Source organism: Hydra vulgaris, chromosome 07, assembly GCF_038396675.1.
Source record: "Hydra vulgaris chromosome 07, alternate assembly HydraT2T_AEP".
NCBI lineage: Eukaryota > Metazoa > Cnidaria > Hydrozoa > Anthoathecata > Hydridae > Hydra > Hydra vulgaris.
In genome coordinates, this window is record NC_088926.1 from 25,227,072 (window position 1) to 25,245,820 (window position 18,749).

Genomic DNA, 18,749 nt, shown 5'->3' on the forward strand with positions numbered 1-18,749 from the left:
TTTAAGTTTTTTATAAATTTTCTTAATGATTTTAACATAACAAAACCAGATTGTCAAAATTGACTTTTGACATAACAAAGTTAGATTGCAAAACTTGATTTCAAGATAATTTCAGTTTTTCATTTTCTTTTAATCGTATATTGAATTTACTGTTTCTTCAACAATTACTAATAAGGTATTAATTTCTTTAATTTAAAAATGTTTGATGTATTGCATCTGTACACTCAATCTGTAGCTGGCATTGAACATAAAATTGAAGAAAATTTTCTACTTGTTGTTTATGGCCCAACACAATTAACACAATCTTGAGTTTTCTAGTCTAACAAGCTTCTTGATAGATCTAATTTATCAAGGCTACAACCATATTTATTGTTGATTAGGTTAATAAAGTATAGGTATTTTTCAACTTTTGCTTTAGAAAGAAGTTTTTCAAATAATTTACCTTTTTGAATATTTTCTAGATGGCTTAGGCCTCATGTAAAAAACATTCTAGAAAACATTCCAATATACCATAACTTTAAAAGATTTCCAAAAAAACCAAGTAAATTAGATAGTCAAGCAGCTATAACTTTATGTTTTCTGTAATCGTTCTACATTTTTGTATTTTGTTCTATGCTTATGTAATTAATACTATATCATTTTGGAGCCATGCAGTTATTAAGGTCAATATTTACAATGTCAGTATTAAAGAGTTATCTATTAATGAGAAATATGCTATGCCTTTTAAACCATCATATGTTCTTTGTACATCAGTATTTTCAGTTTTATTTCGAAAGATATTAGTGACAATTTTGGTATTATTTTTAAAAGTGTTAGAAGAAGTTTCTTTATTATTATAAAGTATTATTATAATTTGAATCTTCCATGAGAGTAATTCCACGTCAAAACAACCAGGCCATGCAACCCTATGCCCTTGGATTTTCTTTATATTTTTACCATAGTTAGTACATTATAAAATAAGATAAATCCCAAAATTTCAAGGTCTAACTTCCAACGGTTCGTGAGTAATGGTTGCTTTAATTTTGGCTACTATTAATGTTTTGGTCATTTACCGCTTTTAAATTTTCATTTCTCGTTATAAAATCAAGTCTTTAAACATGTGAAGTCTAAAAATAAGTGACTTAGTTAATCTCAAGGTGAGGAATTTGAATATATAAATAAAATATAGATCATTGTATGTTTGAAGAACATTGTGTGAAAAAATCATTTCTGCCAAATACATAGTTTTGCAAATATTTTACTTTTTGTACTATAAATGTATATATATTGCCATGGTAATTTACGAAAAAAGATAATTCCTATCTAAATCGAAGTGTTTCTTAAGTTTCTTAAGTTTTTTTAATATATTTTTATATTTCCTTTTTGTTTCCTTGTCTTTCCAAATCATTAAAGTTTAATTGTTGAATTCAGACATATTCATTTAATGTAAATATTGCAATTAATCCTACATAATAATGTAATTAGTACTTGTGCATTTTTAAATTTGCAAGTATAACATTTTTTAATTCATTATCAAAATGATTTCATTTGATATTGGTAAAGAATTGAAGTCAGAATGCCATAAAACCTCATATTCTAGAAATAAGGAAATTTTTTTACTACATGACTTAGACACCGATATTCGTCAAAACATTTTATGGAGATCTGAGTTGCGTGCTTGTGAAGAACTATTCAGCATTTGTAATCACCATTTTCACTACTTTGAAAAAAGATTTGAATAAAAAAAGGCAATTGTTATGATGTTTATAAAGTGCATAAAAAAATAAATAAAAGGTAATTTGATTTCAAATATATGAATACTATCTGTAAAAGTATACAACACGTATCTTAAATATCCTTTTTTTAAAGGTAAATTTACAATATCTTTAATGTTGGCTAGACACTTTGAGTCATTAGGATTAAGAGTTTTACCTGGGTGGAAGTTATATACTAGCTGTAAGTCAAAGGCAGTTTTATCAGTAGAACACCCTAGTGAAAATGGAGTAGATGAAATATTGATAGAAGAAGATGAACCATTTACTCATATTAATTTATCCCTGGAAGTTTTAGGAGAACCATCTATTAATTTACATTCTGTTGCTTTACATTAACGTGTTGCATCTGCAAGGAAAAAATATAAAAAACCAATAAAAAAGATTGGTGAAGATTTAGCAGCTCATTATGGAATAAGTAATTTGCATTTTATAGATAATTCTATTGCGTCTTATTCGAAAAAGATCAAAGTAAAGCATCTGATCTGGATAAACTGACACTATTGATGAAAGAAAAGATAAATGCTTCTGACTATAAAAATAAATTAAAAGTTCTCACTTTAACTCCTGAATCTTGGTCTAGAGACTACGCTTCTAACTACTTTAAAGTTAGTGTGAATGCTATTTGAACAGCACGTTGTATGAAACAGGAGAGTGGCATACTTTTACTCCCACTGGACAAAATAGGAGAAAGTGTTGTCTCCATTGTTCAAAGTTTTTATGAAGATGATGAATACTCATGAACAATGTCTAATAAAAAAGATTATGTAAGTGTTGGAGAAGGAAAAAATAACAGAATACAAGTACAAAAACGATTGCTGTTGTGTAACCTGAAAGAATTGTACACCCAATTTTAAGTTATAAATCCAGGAATTAATCTTAGAATTTCTAAACTTTGCAGTCTGCGTCCTAAGTGATGTGTAAGTGTTGGAGCCTCAGCTGCTCACTCAGTGTGGGTATGTGTTTATCATCAAAATGCAGTTCTTCTTTTATATGCAATGAAATGGGATATAACTTATAAACATTTAATGAAAGAGGTTTGTTTTCAGTTATAAGTGTGTTTAATGTACGCTATAAGTTAGGAAATCTAAAAAAAGATATCAGTTTATACAAAATTTAAATTTGATATTACTTATACTTTTAATTATTATTATCATGATTTTAGTTATTATTATGATTATTTAATGATTATAATAGAAAATTTAATAGTAAATTATAGTAAATAAACTTGTTTTTTAGGTGGTTTGTGACATTTCAAAAAATGAGTGTATGGTTCATAGATGTTTGAGTTGCCCAGGAACAGATGTCTTACAACTATTTCTTCTTGAAGAGCTTGAAGAACTTGATTTTGATGACGAGTTAAGTTTTAATCAATGGCAAGGTACTGACAGGACCCAACTCGTCACACAAACTGAAACTGTTGAAACATATAGAGTTAGTAGTGAAGTGTATTGATGAACTAACAGCTCACTCGTATATTTCTAATTGCCAAACAAAGTTTCTTAAAGATTTAAAATTCAAATTGAATGAAAAAGTGTGACTTTTCAAAAAATTATGAATTTGTTGTGCAAGATGAGATCCAAAGTTATCATTGGTGTAAATCTGGATGCACCCTTCACCCAGTTGTTTTATCCTATAAAGTAAATGGCATTATTTTACACGAATCATTTTGTTTTATGTCTGACGATGCGATACACAATACCTGTTTTGTCTATCAAAATCAGACTATTTTATGTAATTATATCAAAGAAACCCTTCCTTTAATTTTCAAATTGTATAACTTTTCTGATAGATGTGGAGGACAGTATAAAAGTTATAAAAATTTTCTAAATCTATGCCATCACTCAGAAGATTTTTTATTGGAAGCTGAATGGATATTTTTTGCAACCAGTCACGGCAAATCTTCTTGCGATGCAATAGGCGGTACAGTAAAACGAACAATAGCAAGAGAAAGTCTGCAACGTCCAAAGAAAAATAAAATACTAACAATCGATGGAATGTTTGAATTTTGCACTCAAAAATGCTCACAATAAAGTTCTTTAAAATTGATAAAGAAACTATGGTTAATGTTAAAGCTACGCAAAATAAATGATTTGAGAAGGGAAAAACAATACCAGGAACTCGAGGATTTCACCATTGCATACCAGTTTCGAAAACATCTATATTATTTAAAAAAACTAGTAACGATATAAATCTATTAATATAACTAAATCTATTAATATAACTAAAAAATCAAGTTACCAAAATTTAAGTTTAATAAGTTTTGATCTAATGCAGTAGTACGAATATTACGCATGTACATATGACTCGTTTTGGTGAATTGCAGTTGTCGAAGAAAAAGATGAAGAATTTAATGATATAAAAATAAAGTTTATGCATCCACACGGTCCATCTGAACAGTTTTTCTGGCCGAAAAGGGAGGATAATCGTTGGATACCAATCACTAATGTAATAACATTCATAAGTGCACCAACAATAATATCAGACAAGTATGAACTTTTAAAAAAAGATTTTTACAAAATTAATAAGTATATATTTGTAAATCAATAATTTTTTAATGGATATATTATAAAAAATTGTATATCAATTCAAGTATGCATCATTTTTATTTATTTTGAATACTACGATAAGCAAAATATACTATATTTGCTTTTTTTGTAATATTTTTTATTTAATTTTTAAACTATGTATTTGGCAGTAATGATTTTTTTACACAATGTTCTTCAAACATACAATGATCTAATTTGAAATTTTAAGCCTAAAAAACTTACCGCACACCTAAAAATTTTACTGGGGCAGGTGTCCATTATTCTACCATTTGTAATTGATATTTAGGTACTTTTTAATTATAAAATAAGTTTTTTATTTATATATTCAAATTCCTCACCTTGAGATTAACTAAGTCACTTATTTTTAGAATTCACATGTTTAAAGACTTGGTTTTATAAGGAGAAATGTAAATTAAAAAATGGCAGAAAATGACCAAAACAATAATAGTAGCCAAAATTAAAGCAACCATTACTCACGAACCGTTGAGAGTCAGACCTTGAAATTTTGGGATTTATCTTATTTTATAATGTACTAACTATGGTAAAAATATAAAGAAAATCCAAGAACATAGGGTTGCATTTAAAAAAAAAAATTGGTTGTTTTGACGTGGAATTCATGAGTTTAATAATATAGAAGTCAATATTTTCAATTTTAGTGTTATCTATGTGAAGTATAATTGGATCAAATAATGAAGTATTAAAACAAATATAATCTGATAAAACAAAGGCAGTTCTTTGTGAGTATTTATAACATAAATGTTGGCAGATAAATGATTCACGTTCAAATTTCAAAACAGCCATTTCTTAAAAGTGTTATTTCAATTTTTAAATGATACATCTGTTTAAAAATAGTTTAGTTCTGGATATGCTGATATAGCAATTGTCATCTTTTTTAAATAGGACTCAGTTGATTTTAAAAAATGATTACACTTTGTTCTGTGAAAGAAAGAGCCTAAATATTTTCTTTTATAGTTTTCATTGTATTTAGTATTTTATCATTATTGTGTTTTAAAAAACACAAAAGTGAAAGTAAGTAAACATCAAAGTGAAAGTAAACCCAGTACAGAACTAACAGGACAACTTCAATGTTCTATTTTAGGAATAAATCAATCAAAAAGTAAAACAACTGATCTCAAATAGTCAATATATAATTTTATACTCATAGATTTAATGCATGTAACATTAAACCAGGTAACTATTTTATTTTGCAACTTTGTAGCATTTTTTATATTTTTTCAGGAAGGCGCAGTTCCCTTCCTTTTTATGGTCACAATATCTCTAAACGATATCTTCACTAATTTTCTTATTGTAAATCATCTTGTTTGATGACCATTGAGCTGTAATTTTCGTTATTTTAGGAGATACTTCATTAAAAATACATGATTGCTATTTATTAACAATATTCAATAGCCTATTAGATTGTCTTTCGCAATTCCTCGAAAGTATCTTTTTAACCTTTTAGGTTTTTAATTATGATAAATTAAGAACTAATAGTAGCAGCGACAGTATTGTTTAGTTGATTTTTTTTAATAACAAAGTAACCATCTTTACTTTTTCGCCTACATTGAATTAATTTCGAGACCAGGCCTCTGAAATGAATTTAGCTAATTAAAGTCTTAGAGTGTAACTTGATCGGGAGAGATTTTTTAGCAAGCTTTAAAAACATTTTAACTTTTAAATTGAAAACTAATTAAATATTTATAATAATTTTATTCAATATAGAAACTTTCAATTACAAAAAAAATTACAAAAATTTAAACAAAAATATAAAAAGTTTTTTAATATGTATTTTGTAAATACAGCTATTATATTCAAGGTTAAAAGGCATTTATATAAAAAACACAGACATGTATACAATTGTTACTATACTAGGTTTCAATTTTTAATATTGTTCTAAATTCATATGTTTGCACATTTCAATTCCTGCCCTTTTGTCAATTATTTAAAGGTAAACAAACCTTAAAACACAATAAAGAAAATATTTAATATTAATGATATGCCATAATACAAAACGGAAATAAACTTTTACTAATAACCCTGTAAGAAACATTTGTTGCTAGTTCTTTATTTCTAAATTACTAATAAAAATTATGTTATTTTAACAGTTCTACATTTCAATGTATTAAACAAAAATTAAATGCACTACAACCCTGTGTTAAGGCCGACGTCGGGCCTAGCTCGGGCCGAGCTAGTAACATCGGTTCAACATCGGCTACACTGTTTTCAACAAAACAATATCGGCTGAACGTCGGTTACATGTCTGTTCGCCGACGAATAGCCTAACAGACATTCAGCCGAAGTTCAGCCGACGTTCAGTCGATTTGGTTCTGCTTTTTATTTCATTAATACAAAAAAACACAAAAAGGTTTTTTTTAAGGTTTTTTTTTTATATTACTTGAATAACGAGGGTATATATAACCCCTAGAAATATTGGAATTTATTATAAGAAGTTTAAAAGGATAAGTTTACATACTATACCAGATGTTTCAACTTAATTAAATTTTATAAAAGCTTATCTAAGATGTTAACTTTAAAAAAATAAAAAACCGAAAATGTTTCTATTAAATTTTAAAAATGGCAGCATCTAAATATTAATACGCTAATTTAATAGTAGCATTTTTCTACTGCTTTTCTACACGCGGATCAGTACTCCTCGCGGTCTTTCAAGCAAGGTCTGCAAGCGAATTATTAAGGAGAAATGAGCCAGATCTGTCAGCATTGCTGTGCTTAAAATTTTCTTGATGAAACACATTTTTTATGTTGCCATAATAGAAATAGGTACGTGACAATTGCGTTTTACGGAACCGAATTTTGTGCTAAATTTTGTGCCACGATTTTCGCAGTCTCTTCAAAGTTAGCGTGGTTGAGGAAGGCTTTCTGGAATAACTTTTTAGTATTCGTTATCAACATAGAGTATTTTTAGAAAGAAGAATAGTTGAAGCTTATTATTAATTTAATTTTAATTATACTCAATTGATATATCACCGAGTTTATTGATGTCAAAGTTTTAGCTGTACTTCTGTGGTGAAATTAATGTCTAGGATATAGTCTATATTTTATCTATTCAATTTTTATTTTTAGGTTATTCAATTATCTATGCACCTGCCAAATTTCGTTGAAAAATATTATGTAGCAGTCACCCTATTTCTTGCTGCACTTTTGTTACCTAATTTACATTTTCCCTGTTGTTAGTGCGGGAGACAGAGGGGTCCATTGATTATTTGTATATATATATTTTTTTTATATATAACATTCATATTAATAATATTATTAGCAATATTTAACTTATTTCATAAATTGATATTATAAACCTAGATACTTTATAGTGAAAATATGATTTAAAAATATGTAAATTTAAACAAAATTGTTTTATTAAAAGGATTTTTAGTCAATAATAAAATAAGACTTAAATTTTATTTAGAAACAAAATGGAGAAAGAAAATAAAGGTTTCACATAGTATTTTGTATCATATTCATAATATAGTTTATATATGAATCAAATTAGTTATGAATCATATCTAATTTGAAGTTTGAACGTTGTCTTTATTTAACAAGGAAAGCCTTTAGATTATAATTTATAACTAATAAATAAGTTATTTTTATATAAATTTATTAAATTAATTTTAAATTATTATTTGGCCACTATCTAAACCTTTATGTATAACTTAAATATTTCTTTCGCTGTTTAAGATGCTCTAAGTTGTGAAATGGCGTCAGCCAACAACATCAGTTAGTTACTTTCTTTTTTCAATAGCTCTGTAGTTATTTTTATTATATATATATATATATATATATATATATATATATATATATATATATATATATATATATATATATATAAATTAGTAAAAAACACTTATCTAACTTTTATCTTTGACTTGAAGTTTCACCATTGCTGGATCATCAGGAAGAGTACATTTACATATATATATATATATATATATATATATATATATATATATATATATATATATATATATATATATATATATATATATATACAAATGACTTACTATATGCAAATTTTTATATTACTTTGTAAAAATAAAGTTAATTTAATTTGTTTAGATGAACTTGCTTTACAGAGGATCAGTCAGTTATATCCCTATTATTTGAATTAATTTAGTATTTAGTCATTTACTATTAGTTATCAAATACAGTTCTTTATCAAATACAGTTCTTAGATCAAAAAAGAATAGGACTGTCGACTATCTAGACACTCTAGATTTAAGTTTAAGAGAAAAGATTGTTAAATGGTCAATTAATGTAGCACGTAAAAACAGATTTACAAATCAACTCTATCGATGCAAAGTAGGAGATGAGATTTGCAAAAGACAAAAAATCAAGCGCCAAAAAATGGATGAAAAAGAAAAAAGAAAGTTAGAGCGTGACCTATCTAAATTAAATTTTGAAGAGATTATTAATTCATATAAGCACTTATCCAATGACCAACTATTTGATTTAGAAGATGTCATGTCAGATAGAATTGTTGGGAAGAAACTAGAACATGAATGGTACGATCCAAAGACATGCAAAAGTGTTTTATATCGCGGCAGAGTAAAAAAAGTTAATAAAAGAAAAAATGACTTCATTTACACCATTTCTTACTGGAAAGATGATGAAACTGATAATGAAGCTGTTGACTATTGCATGAAAAAGATCCAGCTTGCTGCTGATGTTGTTTCCGGTGAGTTACAATTTAATTAATTTAATAACACTGCAAGTGTTGTGACTTGCCAAAAATGTATTGCAAATGTTGTGACTTGCATAAATAATACAGCAAGTGTTGTGACTTGTATAGATTATATAGCAAGTGTTGTGACTTGCCTAAATAATACAGCAAGTGTTGTGACTTGCCTAAATAATACAGCAAGTGTTGTGACTTGCATAAATTATATAGCAAGTGTTGTGACTTGCCAAAATAATATAGCAAGTGTTGTGACTTGCCTAAGTTATATAGCAAGTGTTGTGACTTGCCTAAATAATACAGCAAGTGTTGTACTTGCATAAATTATATAGCAAGTGTTGTGACTTGCCTAAATAATACAGCAAGTGTTGTGACTTGCCTAAATAATACAGCAAGTGTTGTGACTTGTTAAATTTTTTGATAGACGGCTCTGGCTTACCTTCACGTGGTGTCTATCGTTAAAAATGGTTAAAACAGTTTCATTTTTGGAATTAATTATTTTAATCATTCACTAAAAGCCAAGACAAAAATATATTGTATTTTCTTTAAAACAGTTTTATATTATTATTATTTTTTAATATTTTATTTATTTTTTATTTTGAAACAGAAAATTTGTTTGTTAACCAAACAAAATGGCTAGCTCGTTAACTATACTGTATGGTCCTTACTTCTGTTAATGTAATAATCACATGAAAGACTTTATTATAGGTTTTTGCTATACTTGGTTAGAAAGATGACATGTTTTTTACAGCCAATTGACTTATAGCCCCACATTAGTAGTTGTATAATTTTTTTTGTAATATATATCCAATTAAATAATAATTTTTGGTAAGAAGTGGAAAGGGCATTAGAATGCCTCTTTCTTATGACATATTTGGATACGCCCTCTTTTAAACTCCACTCTCTTATGATCATGGATGCACCACTAATGTATCTTTTAATCTAGTGGAATATGTTTTTTACTTCTTTGTTGTTGTACTTTAAATATTCAATCAGATATTTCAAGAATTGAAACATTTTTTGATATTATAGTACTAAAACATCATCAACATATCTACTGTGAGTTTTACATTAACCTCCCATATTTGGTGGTTGTCTGGTATGAATTTATTTTTTAATTTATTTCCAATTTTTTAATTTTTTTTTTAAATTTGTTGTTCAAATTTTGAAAAAAATATTATTTTTTTTAGGTTGGGTGGAGAATGGGGGGGGGGGGGTAGGCAGGTGGTGGGCATATGCCCCTTTTTAATATAAAAACCAATTTTATAAGTAAGATTTTATAACATAATTTTATATTGTGTACTAATTTTACTCATTATAGTAAAGATATAAATATTTATAAAATCAAGTCGTTTTTTATCCAAGGGTGTGATACACCAATCGCCACCACACCCACCTTTATTGCTAACATTCACCTCTCGTATATTTTGGTGGTTTACTATAAATTTAAAATAACTTTTTTGTGTATTTATATTGCTTATGTAATTTTAAAAAAAAAAATTTCTGAAAAAAGTGTCCAGTTTTATACGGGCGAGGTGGTGGTTTGGTGCCCCCTCTCTCCATCCGATACACCCGGTGGTTAGAGTTTAACATAAAGTTGTAACCCACTCTTACACCTATCTTTTGACACCAAGATATTTGTATTTCGATAAGAATTGGCAAAGTTATGACAATTTAAGTGAAGAAAAACATTATTTTGACCACAGTTTCTTCAACAAATCCATATATAGAAAAAATCGCTACTTAAACCGTCATAACTTTTGAACCAATTGTTCGATTTTGATAATTTTTTCACCTTTAAAATACTGTAATAATCCTCTTTCTAATGATATATAACATTATAGTATTCAAACAATTTGAAATTTTTTACTCACGTACCTAATAGAAAGGTAGTTTTGCTTCCATTTTCACTATTTCTGCAAGATTTACAGGAAGTTATATATAATTCCAATATCAATTTTTTAAAATATATTAAAATTTATTATGCCTGTCTTTTATTTGCTTTATTTACTGATGTCTTTTAATCTATAAATCATAGGCCGCCATGTTTTAAAATGTGTGTCAAGTTTTTCATTGTGTAGGTAATCTTAGTAATCAAGATATTCCGCCAACATTATTAACTGTATATCTCTGACCCACTTGCAGCAGTTAATTTTAGAAAGCAATAACATTGCAATCAACTTTGCTTACATAATTTAATGTTTCAGTTGCAAACTATAGTTAGTGAAGTTGCTGTTGTACTCGTTGGAGATGGTTCACCTGCTTCCAGAGAGGTTATTTACCCAAAAAGTCATATAAAAGTTTTATTGAGAATGTCAGCTAATTTAGATCTTATGGTTTATAATAAATTTTAAGTTGAAATATAGTCTTTGATTAGAAAAGATTGCAATTTTTATGATTGTTTTATGTTTATTTATTATTCAGTTGTAACAATAGTAATGTTATTGGTAATATGTTTAATGATAGTAATGAAATTGAAATGGATAATATGAATGTAATATTGACTAAATTCTATTTAACATTCATTTATGTTCATTTAGACTCGACGTTATTAGTGTAAATGGTAATAGATAACATAAAAATAGTTGTTGTCAAATAAAAGAGATAGATCTAGGTAGGATAAAATTAATCGTTGTTGAAATGCAAGAAATGCTGCTCAGCAAGGAGATAACTTACTTGCGAGAATTCAGTGTCAAGCAGTGTTAATGTCTCTTAATTCCATTTTACTTTAGACATTTGAGAACAAAGCAAAGTATGAATTTTTCTATTTGTAGTAATATTATTTATATATTTATAGTAATATATTGAGTGATTTATAGTATATATATTTATAATAATATTTAGATTAATAACAGTTCATAACAACAATTTATAAACAAACAGTTAATAAAATAAATGGTTTTAATTTTTCTTTATAATTTCAAACATAATTGTTCTTTTTTTTTATAGTTTTTTTTATAGTATTTTTTTTTAAACATCTTCGCTTCCAACAAGGGTACAAGCAACCACTAATTAGAGTTGGAAGTTGTCTTTGTCATTACTTGATTAGTTTGCTTACTGTTAAAACATAGTTTTAATTTTGTAAATTTAATATGATGTTAAGTTTACTCTATTAATCATTAATCAACAGTCAGAGAGAAGCCGCAACTTAATTAAGAAATGCTGGGAGTTTATCTTTTAATCAAGGTAAAAATAATTTTGTTTACTGGTAACATAATAAACCAGTTACTATTATCTATTGTGTGTTTTTTTACTTTTTTTAACATTCTGCTTCGAAAACATTTTCTTTCTCTCCCTCTTTCTCTTAGATTAGAGGCATAATTAATAAAACTTATTACATATTTCTTAATATCACAATTGATAATGACCATTTGTAAGAAATATCTTACAAGTTGGTTGCTATTTTCTGATATAATTGATAACAAATTAATAACTAAAATTGTCCCTTGATTGTTCAAATATTATAGGAAATGAAATCCTTTTAGTTCAAGTATTTTAGTTAATAAAATATCTTTAATAAGTTGTGGCGTTATTATATTGTATTGCCTATTCTTTACATAATATTTTCTTTTTTAATTATTCTGGAGACACAGTAATGTGTGCTTACAAATATCTTATGCTATGCGCTATTGTTACTGTGTTTTGTGTTGATAGAACTGTTATAGCTATTTTTTTAGTTATTTATATTTTCTGTAATATTATCCTAATTCTACTAACTATAAAATGCAAATAATACTTTTGTAATTAAAAATTGTAATTTTTTTTGCATTTCTTTTTTTAGGTATTTGCAGGCTTTACTTGACATTCCTTTACTGGTACCTGCTGTGTTGTGACATATTTTAAAAAGAACTTAACTGATGTTAATGCAGTTTTTATGTCGTTAACTATAAACAATGACATTGCTGATCAGGAGTCAAACTTAAGATATTATTTATAGATAAATTTGTATTTAATTTTTTATATCAAGTTATTAATGTGTTTTTATTGTTATAAATGATTTAATTATTAATATCCCGTATTACGGGTTGCTTACTGCTAGTGCCTCAATAAATGGCAAAGTTCTGAATGGCAAAATTCTGAAATAACAAAATTTTTTTATGCATAGAAAAGTTGATACTTTTACTTTGTAAAATAATTTTATTTGATAATATCAGTTAGTATTTATAAGTAATAATTTTTTTTTTCTTTATTTATAAATAGATGTTTAAATCAAAGTTTATATACCATTAATTTGATGGTAAATAAATCAAGATTATTTATAACATTCTTAAATTTTAATGATTAAAATTAAAGAGTGTTATCTTGATTTTATTAATACTATTAATATGAAGAATTGTTGTCAAAATAAATCTAAGTATGTTGATAATGCAGACATGCAGTTAAAGTTAAAAAGTTTGGTGCACAGAGATTAATGAAGTACATAAAGTTCAGGTATTTATAAAATCTGATTTTTTAAAATTATTTTTAAAAAAATTTAATAATAAATTCTGTTAATAGTTTATTTAGAGTTCGTCCTAATAAATGCACACCTTTGCAGCTGTTGGAAAACCTAACCAGTGGAACTGACTCTGATGCTTTTACAGCACTGTTTCTTAAACCGCTGAATGTTAAAAGTAGTGAGCCACTATTGCCACTTTGTTCTCCACCATTAGTTCCAATCCATATATTTACCCCAGTTTCTTCTAAACAACATGTTGATAAAAACCAATCACAAATTTCATCTCCTAACATTTCAAATTTTTGTAAACCTTTGAAAGGCAAAGTGTCCGCATCAGCTTCAGTTGGTCCAAAAAAAGCACAAGCAAATAGTAATTGCATTTAACAGGTGTTAAGCAATGCCAAGGAGGCAAATGCTTATGACAGTGCACATTCTGATCCAAAATGCTAAAGTAACTTTTTATTTAATTTGTGATACATCTCTCTCTCTCTCTCTCTCTCTCTCTCTTTCTCTCTCTCTCTCTCTCTCTCTCTCTCTCTATTTATATATATATATATATATATATATATATATATATAAAAATATATATATATATAATATATATATATAATATATATAATATATATAATATATAATATAATATATAATATAATATATAATATATATAATATATAATATATATAATATATATATAATATATACATATATATATATAAATTTTTATAGGGGCTGTTGAATACAAGAAGTTTAATAATGCTATGAATACAAATGATTGTGACAGTGCACATCCTGATCCAAAATGCCAAAGTATTTTTTTATTTAATTAGTAATTATATAATAAGGTATAATCTTCCGGCTGGAAATCTATATCGGCTGGAGGTTCATACGCTTCATTAATTGCACCATCAATAACAATGTCACCAATAAAAGTTGTTCATCAGTAACCTAACTACGCTATGATTCATATGTCAAAATTTAATTTTATGCTATTTTTTAGATGCTGCACGTGAATTATGAAGACCAATGCCCAGAAAACATCGGATGTTTAGCCAATCTAATTTATTTGATGATTCAACAGATTCAAATTAATTTATTTTAAAAATATATTTAATTTTGATTTATATGTGTATATTTTAATTGCCTAATCCTTTTTTCGTATCTTACATGGTAACGTTTATACATCGAAATTTAACTTAAGTTTAACTTTCAACTTACAAACAAATTTTTGACAAACTGATTTCAGTTGCTTACATATGTTACTATTTATAAATAAAAAATTAACATTACCTATTATAAAAAATAATTTCAAAATGTTATTACTTAAGTAATAAGTTTTAAAATTGATTTTTATAACAGAAAACCATGGAAATATTCATACTTAAGTAATAATATTTTATATTACTAAAGTAATAATATTTTTAAATTATTTTTTATAATAGGTAATATGTTAATTTTTTATTTATAAATAGTTATTAATAAAAATGCCTAAGTTTAGGAATTGAAATATAAAAGGGAAGAGACAGGACTGCAAGGCGAAATTCTAAAGATCCTAAAGGTAGAAGTATTTTGTGAAATGTTGTTTTGTTATTTGAAGTCATTACTATTTTTTAAAATGCTTTATATAACAATGTCCCTATGTAGTTATGTAGGAATCCTTGGTATGAATATTTCTAATATTTTATGTAAATTCTTGATGGGTGCATTTAGCAATTAAGGATGCATTAGGCCAATTTATTTAGGTGCTTTTGAGCATGATAATTCAAAACAATTGTAAGTATTATATTTCTAAGTAAAACAATTTTTGTTAATAAAGTAATAATGTTTTAAAACTATTTTTTTATAATAGATTATATGCTAATTTTTTATTTATAAATAGTTATTAATTTAGATGTTAAAAAACTTAAGGATTTGAATAAAAGAGAAGAGGCAGGGTTGCAAGGCGAATTTCTAAAGATCCTAAAGGTATAATTATTTTGTGAAATGTTGTTTCAATTGTTTATTTGAAATCATTATTATTTAAAAAAATGCTATATATAACAATATCTCTATGTATTTATGTATTTGTATTTAAGAATCCTTGGTAATAATATTTCCAATGTTTTCTATAAATTCTTGATGGTGCATTTAGCCATTAAAGCTGCATAAAGTCAACTTATTTAGGTGTTTTGAATGTGATAATTCAAAACACAAATCCATGGAAAAAAAAGGATGCAACCTGATACAACACATTTTAAAAGCTTTTTTTTTTTACATAATAAATAAAATTGTGAATGCATATATATATTTTTATATATATATATATATATATATATATATATATATATATATATATATATATATATATATATATATATATATATATATATATACATATATATACATAGATATATATTTAATTTTTATAGGGGCTGTTGAATGCAATAAATTAAACAATGCCAAAGATATATTTTGGACGGTGCACATCCTGATCCAAAAATCCCAAGTAACTTTTTAATTAATTAGAAATGTATTAATTTTTATATTAGAAATATAAAATAATTGCTTTGTTCTCTGAAATCGAAAGTAGAAACTACGTTGATTTCTACGTTTCTAAGTTGAAATCTACTTTGTGAATTGTATTATTTTACTATAACACATATCAATAATACATTTACATATATTATTGATATGTGAAAATTTAATTTTATACCATTTTTTAGATGCAAACAGTGAATTGTCAGCAAACAAAAAATGTTGGAAGTTCACCCGATCAAATTTATTTGATGATTCAACTGATCCAGATTTATTTATTTAAATAGAATATATAATTTTATTTTATATTTGTGCTTTAAATATACTTCAGTTGGTTTATCCTTTTTTCCGTAGTTATCTTACATGATATATTAACTCTTACATTAAACTGATTTTGGTTGCTGATATTATTCCGATTTATGTTTTTGTGTAAAGATTTGTTTACGATAGTTCATCGTCTGGTCGAGTATTTGTGGCTTTTTTTAATCCTCGGGCCTAGATCAGCTGCTGACATTAGACCGCCATCCTTCGTTTCCTTACAGAATCGCGTTGGGGCGAGATCGGCCAGCCGATAATATAAGCGGTATCGCGTCGGCTTAATATCGGCTAGCCTATGCATCGTGATAGTTCGGGGGGCTAGCCGATGTCGGACCGACATCGATCCGTACGGACAAAAACGGCTTTAACACAGGGAAAAGATAACCTTACCTGCTAAGTGAAAGGTTCTAAAATTTTTACACAATCATTAGTTGTAAAATTTTTACATACATTAAGAATAAAAGAAAAAAAAGTCTCTCGCTTTTTTATCTAATAAAAATAAACAAGTTAAAAGTGTTAATACTAGAATTTAAATTTGATACCTCATGCCTGAATGCCACATGTCTAAAGTAGCAAGTTCTTTACAAATATAAACAAGCAATACATAAACTTAGTTGTAACTAACATAAAAAAATTGCAAGTAAAAAAAAAAAAGTTTTACAACTAATTTAAACTTACAATGTGATACAGCATGACACGTTTCTAAAATTGCAAATTATAAAAGCATATACAAACTTAAATAAACAAATTATAACAATCTATATATAAACTTAGCTGCAACTAGCCTAAATAAATACCCATAAAAAAAATGCAAGTAAACATTTAACAACTGGTTTATTTTACAACTGATGAAATTTACAGTGTAATATTGCATGCCACGTGCCTAAAATAGTCAATTATAAAAGCATATAAACAAATTATATGTAAACTTAGCTGCAACTAGCCTAAATAAATATACCCATTAAAATAAAAATGCCTGAATGCCACATGTCTAGTTTTATACAAATATAAACAAGCAATATATATTGCTTAGCAATATATATAAACTTAGTTGCAACTAACATAAAGAAATTGCAAGTAGAAAATAGAAAAATAGTTTCACAACTAATTTAAACTTACAGTGTGATATAGCATGACACGTGTCTAAAATAGCAAATCATAAAAGAATATACAAACTTAAATATACAAATTAAAACAATCCATATAAAAACTTTGCTGTAACTAGCCTCAGTAAATACCCATGAAAAAAAATGCAAGTAAACATTTTACAACAGATTTATTTTACAACTGATGAAACTTACAGTGTGATAATGCATGTCACGTGTCTAAAATTGCAAATTATTAAAAGCATATAAACTAGTTCTATGTAAACATAGCTGCAACCTAAAAAATGATACCCATCAAAAGAAATGTTAACATTTTTAATTTTACAACTGGTTTAAATTTATATCATAAGTTAGCACATGTCACGTCTAAAATAGAAAATTATACAAGAATATATACAAGTCATATAGTCTATATTATAGAAATAGTTGTTCAACTAACTCTTCAGTTTATCATATAAAAAAAATTAAAAATATATATAAATGCTTTACATAGAAAATTTAAAATAAGTTTAACAACCTTTGAAATTTCAAATAACAGAGTGTAATTTAAACTTTGTTTGTCCATTTGCTTTCTCTACTGAAATTTAGTAGAAAAGCAAATGGATAAACACAATTTAAATTACTCTTTTTTTAAATAGTTTCACATTTAGTCGAAATGCGAGGCTATTTCAAAAATGGCAAATTAAACTTACTGCAACAAACCTTTTATATTAACCTTTTTACGATTTAAATATGGTTTAAGAAAAACGCCTTTTAAAACTTTATCATTTATAAATAAACAACTATAATATATTGACAAACCTAAATGAAACAAACAAGATTTTAAAATATAATCTACAGAGGAAGCACTTGATAATTTCTTATGGAAACCCTTTTTAATAAAATTTCAAATTTCAAAAACAATTTCAGTTGTTTTTCAACGGATTGAATATTTAATCCGTTGAATTAACGAAATTTCGAAGAACCCGTTAATAGTTAATTTTACTCCGTTAATTTTGAGATTTTTGGTTACGAATTACTTTGTTAATTTAACGGAAAAAAGCAATCGTTGGTTTTTCAAACGGATTGTTTTTAGAGTAGTAACCAGACTAGTCTATGGATAGACTTACAACACAGACATAGACAATTCTGTATGTTGTAATGGACACAACAAATGTTTAATTTTTTGTCCTTGTTGTGTCTATCAAATTTTTGATGGTGTCCTAAGATTGCTCAGTTAAAAAATAATTTTCACTTCATAAGTCTACAAAGCATAATTTTTTGTCTATTTGGTGTCTACAAAAAATTAAAAAATGAACTTCTGTTAGAAAAATTGTATTTTTAATTTTGTGCTCGTTTTCAGTTTTTGAAACGATGCTGCAGTGAAAATTTAATTACTTGTTATAAGTC

At 26.3% G+C, this 18,749-nt stretch overlaps 2 long non-coding RNA genes across 2 annotated transcripts; both read left to right on the plus strand.

Moving 5' to 3' along the window:
• The first annotated feature begins 10,282 nt into the window (after positions 1-10,282).
• On the plus strand, positions 10,283-15,637 carry LOC136082367 (uncharacterized). Its single transcript, XR_010639635.1, has 3 exons — positions 10,283-12,173; positions 12,769-13,876; positions 14,152-15,637. It is a non-coding gene; the product is annotated as an uncharacterized LOC136082367 (long non-coding RNA).
• A 173-nt stretch (positions 15,638-15,810) lies between these two features.
• Positions 15,811-16,242, plus strand: LOC136082140 (uncharacterized). Its single transcript, XR_010639423.1, has 2 exons — positions 15,811-15,907; positions 16,125-16,242. It is a non-coding gene; the product is annotated as an uncharacterized LOC136082140 (long non-coding RNA).
• The last annotated feature ends 2,507 nt before the right edge of the window (positions 16,243-18,749 follow it).